Below are 23,767 nucleotides of genomic sequence, written 5' to 3'. Positions count from 1 at the left end.
TCAGATTTTGGAGTAGCCACTAATGGATCACATTTGAGGTTTAGGGAAAAATAAAAAAAGTTGAAGAGATTGAATTTTAGGCTTTTTTAGAAATTGGGGCGATTTAGAAAGAATTGGGCTATTGTACGATCATTGAGTTTCAAACGAGGATATTAATATTGTAGACCCACAATTAAAAATTCACTTCACTGTGGCCACTACTAGTGCGTTTTAAACCTTGAAGTGGCCACTACTAAAGCACTGGCCACCACTGGTGTGTTTACCTTATATGATAATTTCAATCAAATTGGGACTCAATTGACTAACTTAACTTTAAAATGAGTGTTTAATAGAGTGATTTTTAGCTATTTTTTATGCCATTTTTTATGCGGTTCCTTATTTACCGCACAAAAACAGGTTTGAGTGTATTTTTAATTAGAGTAATTTATGTTGATAATACATTTGCTAAAACTGTATCTTTAACTACAAACAACGACTATGGAGTCAACATTTGTACAAACGGGCCGTGGTAGCCCGATCGGTAGAGTGTCGGATTCGGGGCCGGATGGTCCTGAAATCGAACCTCGATGGTCGAAGATCCACCGTCGTCATTAAAGGGGACTGGGCGATGTTAAATATGCTCGTAGTCTCAATGTCCTCCAAGTGAAACGATACCTCTGGGGGTGCTAGCACCAGGTAGCTATTAGCTCCTGGTCTAGTTCTAAATTCTCATTAACTGTTCGATCCGGTGATGGTGCTGCCATCTATCGGTATAAAAAATAATAGAGGGAAGGCACTTAGTATGCAATCTTCGACAAAATACAGTTATAGTCAGTTGTGACTCGGAATAGAAATCAAAATCGAAATTTGTACAAACTAAAATTAATACACTACAAAGTTTAAAGTAACTACTAACGCAGCTGAAAACTACCCTCTGTAGGGTGTGTTATAAACCTCTTATCTGCATATAAATTGCAATAATAGAATTGTTAATCTATTATAGCCAAGGGCTTTGGAAGCGTTTGACTCCAACTCCCCTCGCAACGCGCTTTGGCTGTAATAATTAAGATAAACATCAGAAATATTTAACACTACATTTTTACTGAGAACAGTATAGATAAAGAAAGTCTTATTTTTAGATACTTTTGAAATGAAAGCTAGAAATTGTGCTTAGAGCATAAGTTGACTTCAAATTTCGGAAACGTTTCAAGGGGTACGTTTTCCAAACTGACAAGGAGATAGTTGAAGATCCTAAAACTGTGTCAAAGTATTTAGAGTCAAAGACGAACATACGATACAATAAAGAAAAAAAGATTTAAATTTGTTCAACTTTGACAAGAATCGTGCAGTAAAAACATAGATTTGTTGTTAAGATTAATACAAATGGAATGCGTATTAGAATGGGAGGAGCCGAATCAGATTTGATCTAAATGATTTAAAAAATGAGATTATTATGTTTTAACCTTTTGTTTTCCCGAGCATACTTTCTCACAGGATAAAGTTATTTAGATAATGCTATTTTTTAACCGATGAGTGTTATAAGTAAAGTTCTGTGCATTTGTTTAGCTATTTTCTTTTTTCGAAAGAAAGTTATAAGTGGAAAATTTCAAAAACTTATTCACAATTGGGAAATCTTAAAGCATTATTTTACATAATAAATGATTTAAAGCGATTATAAATGGTTGAAAAGTTTTGTCAATATATCCAAACCTCTCTCTGTGAGATGGATGGGGAAGGCATAAAAAAAAATCGCATAAAAATGTTCGTTCGTTTTATAAATAACTTCGTCCGTTTTATAAATACTATCTTCAATTAAGTCCCAATCTGATTTAAATTTTCATGCACCGCACAAAAAAGTTCGCACAAAAAAAAAAGCCCAAAAAAACGCACAAAAAGAGGTTTAGGTGAATATTGAAAATATATTTGCTGCAATATTGAAAATACTTTAGTTTTTTGAATAAATGCTTATCTGCAATGAGCACCTCAATTCATTCAATCTTATAAAAAAATAAATAAAATTAACAAATAGGAACACAAATTCGTACTTCGCGTGTGATTTGTGCTTTTGATTGTATCAGTATTCATCAACTGATCCGTCATATCTTTTCATTTTAAAGTTCATCATATATATATATATATATATATATATATATATATATATATATATATATATATATATATATATATATATATATATATATATATATATATATATATATACATGCATACTAGACAAAAGAAAAAAAGGAGCACACATACATACGTAGATACATACTGTCGTGGGCAGGTAAAAAAGGCAGATACAGCAACTTTTTCTTTATTTTATTTTTATTTATTTATTTTTCCGTCAACTGACGTTTGCTTTATTGTTCACACGCTTCCTTATTTGGCTTCTGCTGAAAACAAAAGGGGAAAATACGTCGAATTCCAACATGGTTCAAATGGAATCCAAAACGCTTTTCTTCAAATATCTCGAAAACTGATTTTTGAACATACTGCCATTTACCTGCGCATGTAAGCATACATAAACAATAGTATAGTATATATAAACACCATGTTTGCAAACGTAATGAAACACCTAATTGATACAGATGTAAACAAGTTACACAAAGACCTATTTTAAGAAACATTGTCGTGATGTTGATCAACGACAATCCTGCAGACAGATAGACAAGGAAATCCATCAAGCTAAATGAACCATCCAAGTCATATAATAGAGGTCATAATCATTATAATTCAATCAAGGACACTCTATGTTATCAGGCATAATCAATACCTCGTTAGGAGTGAAGAGCTCTATTAATTACAATCATTAATCTGATTTTATGGTGGAAGGAGGTTTAGGTGCTGAAAATGATGGGCTGACATAAAGGTATGCAGGTGGAATTAAAGTACAGAAAAAGAAACAAAGGATTATTTGATTGAATTGTGCGTCAGTGAACATATAATTTGTAATAATTGCATAAAGGGTGTAAATACATTTATGAAGTACTTAAGGTTTGGAAAATGCAGAACAATAATTATGGAGAACACACATTTTGTAAAAAAGAAAATTTCTTCCGACATATGCTGTGTCTCATACAGAGAGAAGTCGGAAGAAGAGCAATTCTTGATGAACTATTTTTATATAAATATTTACTTTCTTAAAGATACCTTCATCCAAAAAGGAAGTATGAATTAAATGATTTTACGTCAGAATGCAATGTATTTATTGTTTTCACTGAATTTATTCCGAATTATATCGTTTTTTATTTATTTGTTACTTAACATATCATAATTTGTTCAATATAAGCAACATAGAAGAGTGTTTTACCTTTTTGTTTGAGTTTTCACCTTTTCAAGTCATTTTTTGACACCATTTATGTTTTTAAGAAAACACAAATAAAAGAAGTTTGTTTCCAGTCTAATCGTTCCAGGGATCAAACCGTACCTCTATGAATTGGTAGATTCTTAGCTTTACTTTCTTTACTATGTAGAAGTTAAAAAAAATATATCTCAAGCGCGTATAGATTTTCCTTTTATAAGTTTTCTTTATACATAAGACGAGTTTCATTTGCCTCAAATAAAAATTCAGGTGCATAATATTTCAATCACTAGCAGTGATGCTAGTGATTGACCGTCACGTTTTCGTCAATATAGTTTAAAAGGAGTTATCATATATGCTATAATAGTTCAAAAGAATTTATATCGATATAGGTCGACGAAGTTCTACTGTAGTTAGTTTAGTGCCAAATCGTTGGCACCGAAATAGAGTGAGACATACTACCTCTTAATTTTGTACCGTATCATAATTTACCTCTCATTTCTTTTCCTTGTTCAGACTTAATCCCATCACCAACTTACCATTTTTAGGCCACTTGTAACCATCGTGTCTGCCAATGATTATTCCTCTCATTGAATAAAATAACATAAGATTTATTCCGCTGCAAAGCTAATGCTGAACTTCATTAATTTCTGACAGCATATTAGCATTGTGGTCCCTAAACTTAAAATGCATATGAGACAAATTTTATTAGTTTTACTGTTGAAATATTTAATAATTGTGGGAAACGTGGTTGTCACCTTAATGTGGGACGCTAGTTTAATAGTGGAACACAAACTAATGCGGTAAACACTGTTTCCATACTTTCAGGTTCTTTTAAGTTTTAATGGATTAAATAACATTTTCCTGATTGTTAATAGAAAAAACATATTTTATTCATTAAATACTATTCTGATCAAATTGGTAAAAGAAAATTGGTCTTTACTCGCGGATGCTATACAAAGGACCTTCAGTCTTATTTAATTTTTTATCCATTATACGAAACCAACCAACCATCACATTGGTAAAAAAAAAGTTTGAAAAAGTAAATTTATTTACTTATTTATTTTTTAGCTAGGAAAGAATGTTTCATGCTGTTTTTTTTTTTTTTTTTCTATTTCCCTTTGTTACAATAAAAACTTAAGCGTTTTGTCATGACATGCAGCTATTATGATATTTTATATCTGTATTGATCGTTTTCTGCTACAAATATGTTTCTTCAAATCATTCTGGTGAAAAAAGAAATATCATTGAAAGAAAATGAAAAATGTTGAGTAAAAAATGCAAATATGTAGTTTTGAAATTATTTTACATTTCATATCTAAAACTGAGATTGAAAGACAGAAATAACTTATTGAAAGACAAATATAGCTGAAAATAAGACATTATAGCAAATAGCTTTTATTTTTTCATCGAGTAATTGAACAGTAGAAAAATTGCCTCTTCACCGTCTTCAAATAAAAACTCTAGAACAGTATACTTTTTTTGGAATATATGCAGTTTTTTGGATAGTATATGCAGTTTTTTTTTTTTACTAAATATAAATATTTGTTATGATATAAAAGAGATTGCTACCCTTACCCTTCTCTTTTGTGAGTATTAAATATTTATGTACAGTCAACAATGCAACGAAGATGTCAATGAACTAAAGACTTAATATGATAGTGTGTGTATGTGTATTTGCTTTGAAAGGCCGATGTTCGAACGTCTAGGGGAGAAGACCGACGGCACTGTTTTGCTATTTGACTAGCTGTACCCGCACAGCTATTCCTGTGTCATAAGGTTAAAAAAGCTATTTCGGCGTGTGATATTTTTCTTCCCACTGCGTGATCGAAAAAAAGTTTTTGTTTTAATAAATAAAATGACCGTCACATTTTTACCTGAACTTCAAGCGTATTTCATGTATTAATAAAAAAAAATCTGCTATAATGAATTGCCAGTCAATGAATGAGAATTGAGTGAAAATCCTAAAAGAAATATGTGATATAGTTACAGAAAATGAAACCCTCCCCTCCCCAAGAAGAAGAAATGGTTTCATTAAAATTCAGCCCAGTTGAATATCGATCAGCTTAAAACGACTCAAATATTCGTACTAAAAAGAATCACGGCTTTTATTTAATAGTTTTAATCATGAAAAAACGCATTTTCACTGATACTCCAACCTGAAGGGCAATTCCCAAAAAATGACAAATTTAAGAAAATATTTTTGTGATGCTAGTTTTGCTGGAATCATTTTATGAACTTCAGTGTCGTCATCCGGCGTTGCTTGGTCTGCCTCGAAACAAAAAAAGCGATATTGAAGAATTTTATTTGTCCACATTAGATTAAAGATGGCAGCAATACAAATTTCGAATTTAAAATTGATTTTTTCTTACTTAAAATGCTTGCAACTTTTTTTCCTCGCTAATTAAGGACCTCCATTTCTTTTGACTGAAGGTAGAAAACCTATTTTTTCCGCGCTTTTCAATGAAACGAAAATTGAAATGATGCGAAATAAAAATGTTCCGCGCCTTAATGGGGGCACATGAAAGACTGAATGCCATATCAGAAGATCGCACTAGGTCTGAAAATGTTTAGTAGTCAATACGCGCAGCCTTGTCAAAAAAAAAAAGAAAAAGAAAAAAGAAAATAAAAAAAACTTCACAAGATCGTACGATGACCATCGTTTTTAATATTGCATATATTACAATTCAGGAGACGAGCACTTTCAGCAAATTCAAATATTGCCTCCGAATAGTAACTTCAGATTGTTGAACGATGTAATGAGATATGCACACTATTGCTAATTGCATTTAGTAGAAACAGGAATAGAGAACTCATTTCATAACGCTACCGAGAAAGTATAGCACTGTGACTTGTATTTTGTTTTCCTTAAAAATCAAGTACAGTAGGCAATTTGAAGGGATACATAGTTAGCTGAACCGGCTTATACACTTAATGGTGATCTCGCCACATATATATTAACGAAAGTAACTGGACGACATTCATTAGCGAGAAAGAACAAAAATTAACTTTATTTTCAAACATGAACGCCAGCACTAGCGATTCGAATGTCATAGCAGTTGCCACTCAATATGAAAACAAAAAGTGATATATATATATAAATTATCGCGGTTACAGTGAGACACCACATCATTCCCCCGCCTTACAGAACATTGAGCGATTTCACGGGTTTTCACCTATTTTCCCGCAAAATCAAGAAAATTTGGAAATTAGTTTCCTGAATTTGCTTTAAGTTGTAGGAATGCAGACTCCTCGCTGGTGTGCAAAATAGTTTAGCTACCAGTTTAAAGATTAACTGAGTTATCTTCTCAAGTTCGATTACGGCCCGTCCAGGTTGAATAAGTTCTCAATGAGAGCGAATGAGTCTCTGGATAGCTGCAGCTTTACAAGACAAGAATTGTAGGCAAGGGAAACGCTTGGTTATTTCCTTCAATTCTGCCTTGCGTTTTGGCCGTGGTTGCATTGATGCGTATGGTCTTTCTGAGTATTTCTGGAAGGTTCTAGTCAATTGTATTAAACCTACCGAATTTCCTTTGAAGACCTTGATTTCCCTAGATTGGCTTTAACCAGAGAGATTTCCTTATTCATCAGAATGATGCAAGGTTAATTTCAGGAAAGTTACCGACTTTAAGCGGAAAACGTTCCTGTTTCTTGTAAGTGATGTTATTAGTAGAAATTGGGCACATTAGCTGCCCATTAATTTCCAGGAACGTTTCTGAATCGTTTTAACAGTGTTGTTATCCTGAATGACTACTAAATTGAAATTAAAATGAAACAAAAATAAATAAAAAAATTAACTTGAATTCAGAAGTTTTGAATTCAAATTATGTTTTTCGCAATCGCGAGTTGCGACAGGACCCTGCTCATTGGGGGTTATTGTTTCTAGAAACGGATCCTGTCCCACCCCCAAGCCTGCCCCTCCTACTGGGCTGTTACGTGTGTATAGTGTGTGTGTGTGCAGGCATGTGTTTGTGTGTACGCGTGCATGCATGTGTAGGCTTGTATCTGTGCGTAGACCTGTTTGTATGCACACAGGCGTGTGTGCATGTGTGTAAAGGCTTGTGTGTATGAGCTTGTGGGTGTGTGTGTAAGCGTGCGTGTGTCTGTGTAGGACATGGATGCCACCGACCAGAAGAAACGGATTCCAGGAGGCAGTGCTCGGAGCCGCGCCTGCAAAGGACGGTGGGCGGTGGTGCTGCAGAGGCCTCTGGTCCAAGGTGAAAAAGGCACGGATATCAAAGACGGTCAAACGAGAACAATAAGCAATCGTGATTGCTCAAAAATAAAACATGTTTATAACAGTTTAAGTGTCCGCAATGGGGTCATTTTCAAAATTTAAAAAGTACTTTTCTCTGAATGAGCATGCTTAAAAACATAGGATCTGACAATGTTATAAATGATTTGTTAATGTTTAATATTTTTAAAAAAATTACTTAAATCGGTGCGCTTTTATTGTTTATATTTCTTGCCGATGACATCACAAATGATGAAATGTCATTTTGTATTGCCATTCACAGAACAAAATATTTAATTCGCATCTTTACTCACGTGTATTGGCAACGATATGGTTGATATCAAGCGTAGAGCGCAATTTTAATTCGCTTCTTGATTATCATAACGTGGAAACGCGGTACGAAGATGCGCCAAAATGCATCATTTGTGACGCCATAAAGACCACTCCTTTTTTGAAAAATCGAACATTTAAAAAAATTAATTAGAAAATAACTGTTGGAAAAATGAAAGAATTTTCCGGGTCCATGTCTTTTTTTCTTGCTTATTCTATCAATTTCAGTGACTAAAAGTATTAATTTTGACTGAAGGAAACAACCCCATTAAAAACGGCATCTCTCGTTTATAGATTACTTCATACATTATTGTGTAGCTTTTAAAGAGTAATCCCGCTTTATTCGTGAACAAGAAAAAAATGAAAAAGATAGGCTAAATATTTTGGAATATTATGACTTTAGAATCACGGAGTAATCAGCTATAGAACATAGAAATTCTAAAATGTAATTAAGATCCTTTCGAAAAAAATAATTAAAAGTAACGATTTAAAGCAAAAATCATCTTTTGCAAAACTTTGAATTATTATTTTTATTTTTTTTATGTTGTTTGTTCTTTTATGCGTAAAAGATTTGGCAATCACTATTTATTGTTTCTGGCTCAGATATGTTTAAGATGTACTGCTATACTAGCCAGCCAAATCGAATTGTGTTTTTGTATCCACGATCATGTTTTCTAAATTGAACTTGCAGGATATGGGTATGACTGTGAGACCACCATTGTAATGATTCGGACAGTAACTTGCATTCTGATACCCTATCTTGTAAGGAACTTCTCTTTTAATGTAGAAAAATACTTCTTTCCCGAAATGATTTTATCATTTATAGTTGTTATATGAGCTGCGCCATTTAATGCTCGTGCTTTAGTTGTTTTATAGCTGGTCAGGAGTTTTTTCCTTTCAGAATTGCTTGCACTTTAGAAATAGAATAAAAATGTGGTATGTTTTTCCGAGGAAGAACAATTTTTATTTAATTTGAAATGAGGAAGTGTGCAAAAGTAAATTAGAGTATGTACCGTGACTAGTTACTGCATTGAATTTGTTCTTAGTTTAGGAAAAACTTATAAATATCAGGTTGTAGAACAGTGGCAAAATTTCGCTGCAATGACGTCTTCATAATGTCACGATATGACCGGTCACAAAATCATAGATTTTTCAACGTTGTAGTAAAATCATACATTCTTTGTCACCTTTCGACTTGTGACTCATAGTGACTATAACTTTGTCGTAACATGTGCTATGTAAAAAGTTTTGTAAATTAAAACAGTAATGTCTGATGACATAAAACAACGTTAAAATTGACGTTGCAGTGACGTCTTCATAAAATGACAAAGTTACCGGTCACAAATTAGTTGTTGCTACAATGGTGATGTAAAGTCATACGAAACACAACACAAGTGTGTCTGAGTGAAACCGAAACGTCAGTTTCGCCACTTTGCGACTGGTGACCATTGCGGTTAGCAGTGGCATCTCTACCTTTTGTATGCGCTATAAAGAAAATTACATTAAATTATCAATGTTTCAGGATATTATTGAATATTTTAGATAGCAATGCATGTTTCTTTCTAAAAGTTCGTTGCTAAAAAAACTAAAAAAAAAGAAATACGTGTCCAAAAATTTGCTACTTTTCAATAAAACGTATTGCACTATAAGAAGAAAATGAAAAATAAAGTCATCAGAAACTGTGTCCCGGAAGTTCACAAACGAAACATTTTCTTTCAAACCGATAAATGAAAAATAATGAATAACATTCCCTCCTTGTTATCAACAAACTTTCAAATGCACAAAGAACTCAAAATTAAACGTGAAGCACATCTATTTCTTCTTTATTAAAGTATTTCGGTTTTTGCGTATTATATTTGAATCCCATTCATGCTTCAATATTCGTCCGTTCATTGCGAAATTGTTACAGGCATTTGCAGCGTTCCCCAGAGACAAAAATGCAAGTTGTCACAATCAGTTACACTTTTGAGAAATGACTGCACGGCGCAGCGATTGTCATAAAAGATGTTTAACTTTTGAGACACCCTGCATTTGAGTTTTGCTATTTTAAATGCTCTCGGGGAAGATAAATGGCAGTTTTGATGAATACTAACTCGCTAGAGTGCTCTTTTGAATGGAGTTAAACAGGGGTGACAATTTGTTCGCAGTGAAAGTGGTCCAAGTTTGTTGCGTTTTCCATTTCTTCAATTGTGTTTCCTTTAAAATCGATATGAATGCTATGAGGAAGAATGCCCGCCTGATTAAAGAGTAAAAGGAAGTAAATGTGTGGAAATGGGGAAGGAGGATACAAGTACATGACAAAATGCAAAAATACAAAAGCTGGATTTTTTAGACGTAGGGGTCCATGACTCGTGGCACCACAAGCGAGTCACCATTGACCAGCTTGAAATATTTTAGTTATCCGTGAAGCGTTTTCAATTAGATAAAAATAAAATTTCAAAACAAAAAGAAGGAAAAGAGAAAGGAAACAGCTATTTTTCATGAAAAATGGTCAGCTGTTTACTTTTTCATTCAGAACGAGTAAGGTAGTTCGCTTTTTTTTTTTTTTTTTTTTTGAAGTAGCTGTGATGAAGGAATACAAAATTAAGAGACATTATGATAATAAGCAAACGGATAAATACTAATATTCCGCATTGAAAGGATATTTTCAAAGTGAAAAAGTCAATGAGCTGAAATCAAAACTATATAACCATAAGTTTTTTTGTTTTCTTTCAGAACAAATGTGGAGACTGAAAATAGTGCTTATGTAATTTACAAAAAAAAAAAACTGTGAGACGTGAAATTTTCAAGTGATGATTAAGGATTTTCCTTCAGTGCAGATTTGTGCATTGTTCATCAAAGGTTAAAGCTATTTCGGATCTGACAGCAAATGTATTTAATCAGTTAAAATCCAAATGCGACGGCTTGATTTTGTATTCTGTATCAATGGATGAGTCAAAGAAGTCAACTAATACTGCACTAGTAGCGACTTTTACTTGAGGTACAGATATAACCTCACAAATCTAGAGAAATTCTCTAGCGTCGTCACATTTAAATATAGATTATTAGGAGTAGATTTGTATTCGACGCTGATCAAAATCTTGGCAACATTTGAATTGCACTTTAGCAATAGATTTACCATTGCCACAGATGGTGTTCCGTCTATTATCGAACGGAGCACAGAAGCTCAAATCAGATGCAAAGGCATGTGGAAAGTCATTAAGACGTTTTCCTTTGCTCTGCATCATCCAGTACGAAAATGGATACAGAAAGTCCTTCTTAAATTTTGAACACGTGTTTACTTTTGTTGTTAAAGCGGTTAGTTTCCTTCATTCCAAATGCCTTAATCACAAGCAATTTGAGGTTTTGAGTAATTTGGAAACTGAACGTTCTGATGTTATGCACATTACGCGGAAGATCGTTGGTTGATAGAGGAAAGATTCTTCAGTGCGTGTTTTTAATTGAGTGAAGTTCAGTAAATCAGGCATTCCTAAGGGAATTCTATTTCCGAGTTCCTTGACGAGAAGCGGTTAAGAAATGTACATCATTGCCGATATTACTGGCCTTGTGCATAATCTGAGTTATCATTTTCTGAGAAATGGTCAACTTGTTCATAATCTTTACAAATGTGTAAAAGCGTTTTAGAAAAAACTGGTCCAATAGAAAAATCATTTGTGAAATAAAAATTCCATTCACATTCCAAAATTTAGAGTTGTTGAACAAGTAGAACATGGATCACTGTAGCACTCTAGAATTTGAAAGCAGGTTTTCAGACTTAATTGAAAATAAAGCTTTTGTTGAAAATGTTTGTGTTAACTTTGCCATTTTCGTTGGACATGAATAATACAGAAATAATGTTCCACCAGATCTCCAAGTAGAATTTGTAGATTTGTAGTGAGACTAGGCAGTAAATAGTTAAATTTTGGAAAAAATCTTCATTAATTCAGCTTTTCTCGAATTGCCAAAGAAAAATGGTCAAGAATAAATAAAAATGCTTTGCTCATGCATTTCATATATAGCATGGCAGTAGCTACATGCCATATATGAGAACAATTATTAAGTCAAAGAAATAACATAAAATCGAAAGCAATGACTCGTGTGGCAGATTAACGTTTGGCGAATACATTACACATCGCTACAACACAGATTATCCCAAAGATCGAAACTTTAGCAAAATAAATGAAATGTGAAATTTCACATTAAGATTGCATCGGCGTGAAACCCTCCAGAAATGAAAGTTTTGTATAAAATATATTTTTGTTGACGACTGGTTTTGTAGCATCGTTATGTACCATGCCAATCATTCTGTTTTATTGTTCAAAACTAGTGGTGCCCGCACGGCTTTGCCCGTAATAGAAAATTAAAAGGTCTTTTGGTTTGTCTGTATATTTACAAATATAGTATGGTGAATTTTCTCGCCAATTGGCTTGTACCCATGTTGCAGTTCCACGTTATGATAATTTCGTATCTCGCCAATTGGCTTGTGTCCATGTTACGGTTCCACGTTATGATAATTTCGTAATTTACTCGTCTATCCTATAAGAATTTTGTTCTTAAAATTGGAATAGAAAAAGAACCACATCGCATTTTAGAAAAATCGCTTCAAGGTGCACACCCCCATGCTACAAACTAATTTTGTGCCAAATTTCATGAAAATCGAATCATGATCGTCTAGGCGCTATGCGCGTCACAGAGATCCTGACATCCTACAGACATCCTCCGGACAGAGGGACTTTCAGCTTTATTATTAGTAAAGATAAAAGTATACCAAGAAGTATTGATTCGAATTCAACTGAAGTTTTTTTAGCATAAATTATTGGACAAATAAAAAATATTAACCACACCACTTTTAAAATTGATTGAAACTGGATAGCTGTTGCACATCCATCTCCACTTTTTAAACTGTGCGTATGTTATTATTTGACAGATGCGTGAGCCGCTATCTTTATAACTTTCTTAAATGTGACCTTCGGAGGATTGAGGATCTCTAGCTTCAAGTGTCTTTTTAAGAAATGTTGATGTGGATTAAAAAGGAGCATTCAAACCTTTTATTTCTCCTAATATTTATCTGCATTTTTTAAATGTATTTATTTATATTTTCTTATTTATATAGGCCCTAAAAGCAAAGGCCATCCCACAGGAAATGTTGACTTCAATACAATCAAAAATATGAAATATCCTTTGTCATACTATATACCATTATACAATGCTACGCATTAGTATTTTACAACCTTTAATTCAACATTGCTATTAATAAATGACTCCTTTTCTTAGGGGGGAGGGGTAAATACACATGCAAGTAGTAAATGAAATCAAAATATGCAAAAAAAAAAAACTAAATGGACAATTTTAATTCTGCTTTGGAACCAATTTCGTTTCCCATAAAACAAAATGAGTAAACCGAAAAAGTCGTTTTTTCGAATAATTTACACTACTTCTAAACTAAATGTTTTATTTCATGTAATATTTTTTTTTGCAAAAAAAGCATGTATTACTTTTATTTCATAGATTTACAGTCCCTTTTTCAAAAGTCAAAGCTATTGAAAATTCATAATTTACGTTGACAAAAGTTGTTACACGAATACCGGCAAACATATTTTAAAACACGTTCACTGTTTTCAGCATTATTGTGTGCCATAACAAAAATATCTAGATGCATGGAAAATACAAAACAATACATTGTTCCACTCCTTTATTTATTAATTTTTAAAATTGAATATAATTCTGTTTGAATTTACATTATTTATGTATACTGCTTTTGATACTGTTTTCAAAAGTATTAGCAATGTGAAAACTGCTTCCGAATTTTACTTCAATTTTTTACAAGCTTGCTTATTTGTGTCAGTGCTTCCACGCTTACTGTTTAATAAAACTTATAGTGTTTCAAGTTGAAATTCCTAGCATGCCAAGTTTGGTCTAATTAGTCAATACTTTCCACGGTATTCGAGTTAAGTTAAAGTGCTAGCAATATATTCATGACTCATAATTTTAAAATAAATACGTTTATTTACATATGTACAAAATAGATAGTGATTAACATATTTATCAGAATAACTCAGTCACGGAAAGAATGAATGTCAAAAGTGCTAAGATAGCATCAGGATTACATAATCGATTGAGTCAAGTCAAATCAATTCAAGAAAAACTAAAACGACATTCAGCCTATTCAAAGGACGCATGCAACGTCATTGGATCACGTGATGAATTTACATAAAAATACTTCAATTTCAAGTTTAACTGAAACGTGAAAAATACATGCAAATTATAAATGTTAATAAAGCATTATTGGGTGTAATAACGAAAGTATCTAGATGCATGGAAAATACAAAACTATACACTGTTTACAAAACTATACATACCACTCTTTTATTTATTAATTTTTAAAGTTGAATATAAGTCTGTTCGAATTTACATTATTTATGTATACTGCTTTTGATACTGTTATCGAAAGTATTAGCAATGTGAAAAATGCTTCCGAATTTTACTTCAATTTTTACAAGCTTCCTTATTTGTATCATTGCTTCACGATTACTGTTTTCCCAACCAAATCTGGCTCTCTGGGCAGGATATTTAGCAAAAAATTTAGTTTAATGGGTGTCTTATTATTTTTTTTAATTATTATTATTTGTATTAAGTTGAGGCTGATGTTTTTTTTTTTTTTTTAAACTGGGCTGTTTCTTGGTTTATCACCATTTGCAGGCCTTGTGCACTCCCCAAAGTTTCGACACTTTTATGAGATGATATCCATTATCAGCAGAATTTTAAACGCCAAGGCAAAGCACCAAATTGAGGCATCTGTGTTGTCTTCGTTACGAAAAGAGACAAGGAATTTTATTTTGCTAAGAGTGTTCATTGCAAAGCTAATGCTCAATAAGTCTTTTACCTGCCACATGGTCATGTGACATGGACGCCGACGATTTTCTACATCGTGAAAGATCTTCAACTGGAGTGGGTTAGAACCTTAGAGCAGGAAGTAGTAAATGAACAGAGCAAGTCCAATCATTGGCTAAGCAAATTACCAAAGCTTATCTAACATCTCAAGTCACGTGACTCAACAACGACGAATGATAGACACGTTTGTAACACGTCGCCGACGAATGGAAGTAAACGCGCAACTAGCGAAGTAAACCTGATTTCTTCCAATGTTTTGCTTTAAAAGTTATCACGTGACTTGGGGGTTTTGCTTCACGAATAAAAGTCTTCACTCCCTCCATTTTACATCTTCTCAATGGTTACAACTCTCGTCTTTGAGCTTGAGGGGCCAATTTATTCATTATAAATTAAATACGAGATAAAAAATATTACAACTACACTTAGTTACACTATTATTAGTGACTAAGATGTTCTAGAAATCCCAGTTAACTCAAGAAATTGTACAGTAATAGAAGTTTAATATTGGAGCCTGCAGTTTTCAGTTGAAATTTAAAAAATACTACTGAAAATTAACTGAATTACATTTCTTAAATTGATAATTCCATCTCGTTTCTTTTGCACTAGATATTATTCTGTATTTAAAAAATGCATTAGAATAGAAGCTAAATATTGGAATGTACAGCTCTCAGTTACAATAAGGAAAAACAATTGAACCATAAGTTAAACTAATGTACCTTAAAATGATTATTCCACCTCTTGTCTCCCAGTGCTGCATATTAATTCGCGGTAAATTATTTTAGGTAAAAATTTAATCTATTAAGTCGCATTGTTTTTTCCTTTTTTTTTTTTTTTCATGAAACAGCTTAACTATGTTTTCTGAATTCTAAGTATTTTTCCCAAACCAACGGTAGCAAAAAAAAAAAAAAAAAAAAAAGAAGAAGAAGAAAGAAAAAAAAAAACTTAAAAAATAATAATAACACCTATATACGAACATGGCATCAAAAATAGGTCATACCAAAATTGATATTGAACTGTCATTTAAATCAAAATATGTTACAAATACATGGAGAAAGTCATTTAAGAAGCCAAACTTATTTGTGAAAAATGATATAGTAAAATTATTTTCGAAAAAGAAATCGAACCGGCTTAAAAACTACTGCTGAACATTTTTTTTTCGAGCGATGAATCAACCTTTTTTTCTTTTTTTTCTCTTTTACAAATTACAATATTATAAGTAAAACTGTTTTACTTCATATCATATTTCCATTCATATCTGGAAGCAATTTAATATGTAATGTAAACCGTATTTCATAAACATATTTATCTTTTGTTTCCCGAATCTGTTGTTCTGATAACATCTACTGTCTTGGAAAAGTTAATATTCTTCTCGTTTTAAACTTTTTATATTAAATGACCTATCGCATGTGTCAGTAATATTTTTTCCCAGAGTATTTTTTTTTATAAACATTTTAAATTATTAACTTTTAAACAAATAAAATCTTCCTTTAAGTAGTCTTCCGGCGTTAACTGAGAATAAATAACTATGACCAAGACGTTTAATACTTCATCAACACCAGACAGTGAAATTAAATTTCGCTTTACTTATCTTTTGACTTTACTTAGAGTATTCTCTCCTTACGGCAATATTAAGTCTTTTACGCGTAGATTGAAGAGAATATTTTCTTATCGATTTTTAAATTCATTCCTTCGTTTTTAATTAAGTTTTCAATTATGTCTTATAACTTAATTCCACGAATGAAATAGCTGCAATTAAAATTCTAAGTGTGTATTAGTAAGGAATTAATTGCGTGCTTTCTTTGGGGTTATTGTATAATGTTCTTGAAAGAGAAAAAAAAGTGATAACGAGTAGTTGTGTTAATTGGCTTTGATTTTATCATGACAAAGCTTTCTTCATATCTTAGTAGTTAGCAGATGGGTAGATGTTCTTAAATGAAATTAAAACCTATAATGTATTACTTAGTTTTGTAACTAAAAATTGCATCTAATTAGGAAAACACAAAAACGTAAGTTAGTTAATTTCATAATTTTAGATGTAAACAAATAGTTTTTAATAAGTTTTTAATTCTATTTCCTTGAAACTCGTTTGAGAATAATTTTTTTTTTCACTTTTCACTCCAGGGTCCCCCGTACCTACCATTATTTGTGGTTTAAATAGTTGGAAAAACCCTGGAGACAGCTCTAATATTTTTATCCAGACCAGAAACCGTGCAACACTTGGCCCATCACCCCCAGAGGTATTGCTTCACTTGGAAGACTTTAGGACCACACGCATTTTTAACGTCCCCCGGTCACCATTAATGAACACGGTGGATCTTCGACCGGATAGGATCGAACCCGGGACCATCCGGTCACAAGTCCAGTGTCTTACCGATCAGGTCACCACGGCATGAGAAAAACAATTGATCTGCTATATTAAGTCACAAATTGTTATACTAAGTTTAAAGGGATTTATTGTTTAAAACATGTTTTATAAATAGAAAAAACACAAATTATTTCGTAATTAAGTATAGGCCTGTGTCAAAAATGCTGTTTTTAAAATATTTTTTATTTGTTTATATCTTTGCTTTTTTATTAGTATTGTTATTATTATTATTATTATTGTGAATTAATTTTCTAGTTTTTCTGCACACGTTCATTCTTTAAGCCGGCAGGGTGGTGTAGTGGTCAAAATCTAGTCTCTTAAGCTGAAAGGGAAAGGTTTGAATTTGATTCATGTCGGGGGAATTTCAAGGTGCAGAAAATCAAGAGCGCCCATGTCGTATGATTATGCGGCATGTTAAAGGTCCTCCGAAGTAGTTGTTTGTCTTAGACTACTCTTGCAAAAATTAAATTCCTAGAGCAGTTGTGCAGAGAATATAGCCGAGGTGACTCAAACTGGTGGGGAAACTGGGCGTCCAAATTCTTGTGGCTTCCGCCGACAGTGGTGTGACATAAAAGAATGGATGCTATTTCGAGGGCTCGCAATAGGTCTGCAAAAAGTAGTGCCTGTAATGCAGCCCCATTGAAAAGAAAATAAGAAAAATTAATTCTCAAAATAACATAATGGAAAACGACTATTAAATAGACCCGATTGATAGTGTTAATTCTAGAAGAAATTGTCAGTTTTACCACCGCGAAGAGCTGGATCATGGTGTTGAACAGTACATTAGCAGAGTTATGTATTGTAACTTTGGGTCACATTTTCTGATTATTAAACTTCTCCGCTCATACAGTTTTGCTGCATTTGTTATCATAAAACGGAAGACACACTCCAAAACTATTATTAAAACACCCGAAATTGAGGAAAAATAGTTATGAAATCCATTTAAAATTATTTATTAGCCTCGTTCAAAGCCATCCTACCGTTCAGGATAACTAAGAGCTCCCTCAGAAATGAGATAAACAATACATTAGATAATGTAATCGTTTCTGATGAGAAAAAGTTTAGTTAAGATGGACTAGATGGTTTTTGCTACTTTTATTACGATCTCTGTGAAGGAAAAAACATATCTCAAAGCGTACACTTGGAGGCGGCATAGTAATGGTCGGAGGAAAATTTCACAACGAACGGAAACTACATACCAATATTTTTATGCAGGGCAGAATGAATTCAAGGAGTGATGTTGATATACTGAGCAGTATTTTTTTAAACAAAAAACGCCGTTAATTACGAGTTTACGCAGTTTACTCGAGCACGATAACTTTTCTCAAACCTCAAAATGAACTTTTTGTGCTTTTTTCATGAAATTATTGTAGTGGCCGGACATAAGGCATGACCTCAATTTAAAAGAAACTTTGTAAGACATTTTGGCAACCAACGTATGAAAAAAATGTATTCAATATCGCAACAAGTAACAACTCATTTTCTCCATTGAAAAAGCAAGGATAAAAATTTCTAGGAACGTTTTTCAAGTTCCATGACATCAAGACTGATAGACGTGACTGAAAAAAAAAGGAAAAATGGGGATATTATTATTTTCCAGGGGTTCTCAGGGAAAATTGTTCGTTGTCCGTACAATTTTGTCCAGTTTTAACAATGAGAATTTTTTATTAATCACGTTAAAACATTTATATTTTATATTTTCAAATGTTCTGCTATCCACAATGATTTCTAGCATAAAAGGGCATTTTGTGCAAAAATATCATTGAATTATTTCAGAAATAATTTTTTATTGTGCAATTTTCTGTGTGTTCTTTTAATACTGACCACCACTGTACTTCACATCACAAGATTTCAATCATTTACAGTATTACAATATAACCCATATTTTACCACATTATGAAAAACTTGATATTTTTCATAAAAAGTACTATTACAGACTAAGGAGACCTCAAGAATGCACATAAAATTTTAAACATTACCAAATATGTAATTGTTTCCGTTTTACAAGCTGTTCTATATATAGGATGATGGTACAATCTACTACTGTATACTTGGTTTTTCACTCAAACTTTCTGGTACGCGTGAAATGGAAGAAACACTCTATACAAAGACCTAAATACTATTTTTCATGAACTGCTACCGTTTTTCTTAATACAATGCTTCATCTTATATCGGCATTGTTCTAATTCAAAGCTTTTGCTAAAACATGGTCAGCCTGCAGGCTTCAAAAGGCTCTTCTTTATGGTTAGAGTGCATTTTTGGTAAACAGCCAGTAGCTTTTCTGCATTGTTTAGAACTTCACACAAACCCATGTAAGCAATAGTAACATTTCTACAGACTTCAATACATATCAAGACTTGTTTTGAAGAATAGAGCTTCTATACTTTTCAAGCAGCATCCAATACTGCTTCAAAGGCATTTCAAAATTATGGTCTGTTGATTCCATTTTGTATTACGTGTGGATGAATAATGTTTCTACATGATTTTCATATAAGTCAACTCCATTTTCATACTAGTACAAAATAACACAAAATGAAATCGTTTTATTTTTTGTTTCAACTCGTCATTGGTCTGTATATTTTTTAAAACTTTGTATCTTCAAAATTGCTGATAAGTGATATTTCTTTCTCCTCATTTCAATGAACAAATGCGATCTTGTGATTCATGTGAAATTTCCAACCGGATATTTAGATCCCATAATTTTAAAGATTTTGGATGGTTCTAAGGAACATTTTCTCACTCTAATTCCCCTTACTGTTTCCGTTGCAAATAGTTGTTTCTTTCTGAGATGAACAAAAATATTATATGACAAAGAAAATTGGACGCATGTTTTGTGCCTTGCTGCCGTTTTAGCAATGGACAACAAATTATCAACAAATGTATTTACTAGCTGTGTTATCTGACTCTAATTATTTTCATTTTTCATCTTTTTAGCTCTCTTATGACAGTCGAAACTCTTTTCAGAATCGAGCCTTTTTTTGTGCTCCTTGATATAGTATAAATTGGAAAGGGGTAACCATCAAAAGAGTTAACTATCCAGAGCTTACTACATACTTCACGAGTTTCCTTTTTGTGTAAATTTTTCATCCCTATTTTTCAAAATAAAAGACCATTATTTCAACTCTGCTTGAATACTCAGAAAACACACCAAATGTTTTTAAAGCTTCATTCAACAAATTATAAATTAATCGATCTTTACAGTAGCTATCTAAATCAATAGTAGAGTTATCATCAAAATGTAAAAACAGCTTGATATGAAAGAACTGTTTTCTTGACATAGTGTGACTATAACAAAAGTTGTTCCTTTTTCGAGAGCATCTTCCACATTTCACTTGGAGTAAAGAAATATCCGCTACATAACATTATGCGAAAAAAGTTTTAATTTTTCTGTTTGCAAACAAAAATCGTGGTTATTCTTAGGCCAGGAATACTTACTATTTTTCTTTATTGCTTTCATCATATTTTCGACCACAATCACGAAAAGTTTCATGGGTGTTTTCCTGAAATTATGTCCAACAGTATCCTTTGATGATTTTTATTAGAAAATGATTTACAAACCGATGTAAATTTTGGTACACACTTAGACCGTTTTTGTTTCGATATATTCGAGTCGACAAAATCCCTATACAGAATACCAGAACTATTTTCATGAATTTCATCATCATCATCAGTGACTATATCTGGATCACGTGGCAATACTTTCAAGTCAAGTTCACTGTTCATTGTTCTATGACATTACATACGCTACAGCTATTTTGGTTGTTAATAACTTATTACTCAATGTGCCACACGTACTCATTCTTTACATTATTTGCTTCTGAGATTAGCGTTCACACTTTGAACAGCAAATATTTTTACTTACTCCAGAAGGTAGCATCACAACATATTAAATGCTCATGAGAGATTACTCAACAAAAATTCTTTCTACGACCCCCAAAAACCTGCTCTTTCAGTTCTTGTTATGCGAAAACTACATAGTATTGAGTTTTGAAAGAGAGCAATCTTGTTTTCCACTCTATTTTCCAAAAGTTCAGATAAGTGTGGGTGCGCATAGCAGGGGATTTTAATATCGTCCTATTTACAGGATGGCTAATAAAACCTTCAAAAAATCTATTTAAATGTAGTTTTATCTTTGCAAATTTTACTCAGTACTAATGTATATGATTAGTAATGATAAAATTGAAAAAGGATTTTGGCATATTTTCTAAACAATTATTTTAATTAAGTATTAAATATTGCATTATAAATCTGCTAAAAATCATCAAATTCAAAAATAAAAATAAAATAAAAGTATTTATAATTGAACTCTCAAATTTTGTCTGCAGCACTTATCAAACGTTGGGATTATAAAAAAAACCAAACCAGAATAAAAAAGAAATGTGATAACACTTGCCAAAACGCAATAAAAATGAGCCGTCCTATATACAGGACGATAGTAAAATATGGGAAAAGAAGCGCACTTACAGAAACCTCAAAAATAGCTGACAAACAGTCAATAATGCGTTTCCTTTAATCAAAAACCTAACTTTCCATCTTTTCAATTTTTAAAATGAGCAAAAACTAATGACTTACGGCCAGAATCTACTTTAGTTTTCCTATAATTTAACTTTAAATTATTTCTTTTTAATTCCCAGATCTCAAAAACAAGGTGTGACCTCATGTGGCATCACAAATAATGAAGGCTCGTGATATGTTTATTTATATGCTATACACTGCCGTAAAGCGAACTGCTCAAATAGCGTTCTAAACTCAACGTTTTTTAAGTAGAAGACGGAAGATCGAATAAATTAGCTCAAGGTCACTTGGATAGTCATCGAAAATCTAAGTAAAAGCAAATTTTGGCAACAACCAAAAATTAAAACTTCCAACACTACTGCGCTTCCTTTTGTGATCAAAATACATTTCATGGAATTTTAATCAATCATTGAGTATATTTCGCATTATAATATTATGTAACAAGGATGTCCTTCCAGTGTTCTCAAAGTACACAAAAGCATATGGAGGAAAATATGTTAAATTTATGGCTTCAATCTAGGAAAACCTCTCAAACATTGGAATATTTGCAAAGTCAGAGGTATCTCAGAACACCATTTTCCGCAGTTCTATTATTTTTCACACTTATTCTTTGAATTAATAGTTAACTTCATGAACAACTAATTGCGGAATCTTCATTATTCATTTTTGTTTTTCGAAAGTATTTGAGTGAACAAAATAAGTATAAAAAAAGATTTTTAAATGTTATGAATCTATTAAACATTTATGTCTCAGGAACGACCTAGACTTAGATTTTTAAAACTTTTCTGCCAAAAGTCCAGCAGATAAACTTTCTAGAATATCATGATTTTAGTGAAATGTGTTTTAAAAGGGGAATGTTTCGTTCTTTTATTTTTATAAAACAACAGAATTGGCGTTCAGTAAAAAGTCAAATTTTCATACGATACTCTGATACTACCTATAAAATTCCGACCATGAAAAAAAATCAGAAAGTTCAAAATAAAAGAAAGTCAAAAGTGGATATGGAAATTGATATCTCCTAGCAACGCCTTTTTGTAGCTTTTGAAAAGAATTAGCTCGCTGTAAAACATGTGGGTCGCGGAAACACAGTGAAAAACAAAAGAATACTTTTCATTATCAAGTACAAAATGTTTTTCACTCGGTTCATCTTTTTTTGTTTGTTTTCGAACGAATAATCTCTAAAAGGTAAAGAAAGAAAAAAAAAGTCGGTGAATTGCGATTAAAAAAATAATAAAAAATCTCATTTTCTTATTAATACTCTTTGAAAAATATGGTAAATGGCTAGTTAATAAACAAACTGTCTTGTTTATTTGTTTATTTTGTCTTGTATAGCCGGTACCAGGTTTATACGATATTCCAGGAGTACCATATTCCAGGAGATTCCGGGAACTCAGTGAATTCTCAAAATAGCATCTTCCAAGAACACCCACACCACGTTTTTTTTCCAAGCAGAAGTTTTATCTATGTTTGGAGAAAAGTATTTATAAAGAATAAAATGTAATTAAATTTGAAATTAAGTTTCTGAAAAGATTCTTTTTTAAGGGCCTGACATTATTGCTTTTTTTTTTTTATCAGATCGCAGTTTTATTGGTACGTACTCGTTCTTTAGCTTTTTTTTGTCTTATCATATACGTATGTATTTGCCATTAATTAAGAAATTTATGATCCTTTCAAGCTAATGTACCCATAGCTATTCAAGTAAAAGTGAGTGTTTCGGCTATGGGTACATACGACCATATTTGATTTTTTGGCCGTTCGTATCATAGTTATTGTTTAGAATTGATGATAAAATATAAGCTTAAATATATAAGAAAGCTAAATTATAAAAAATAAGCTAAAATATAAAAAATGTAAATACTGAACTATGGGTGAATACTTTTGTTTGGTTTTAAAAATAACTGAATTCAACTAGCAAGAACTTAACTAGTTTGTATTGTGCCCATAAAAGAGCGAACTGGTCGAAAAAGTATATTCCAATTTGTGCCAAAAAATATATGTATACATCAAAGTTAAAAGTTCAAGAAAATTTCACTGCATTAAATGTGCAATTTATAAGTTCTAACACCGTGAGAATTAGTTTCATCCATGAACAAGATTTCCAGCAGCGAAGTTTAACCATGATCCACTTAAAAAAAAAAAAAAAAAAAGAAGATGAAGACTTTAACCATAC

Source organism: Uloborus diversus, chromosome 7, assembly GCF_026930045.1.
Source record: "Uloborus diversus isolate 005 chromosome 7, Udiv.v.3.1, whole genome shotgun sequence".
NCBI classification, from domain to species: Eukaryota; Metazoa; Arthropoda; class Arachnida; order Araneae; family Uloboridae; genus Uloborus; species Uloborus diversus.
Note: the sequence above shows the minus strand (reverse complement) of the source record.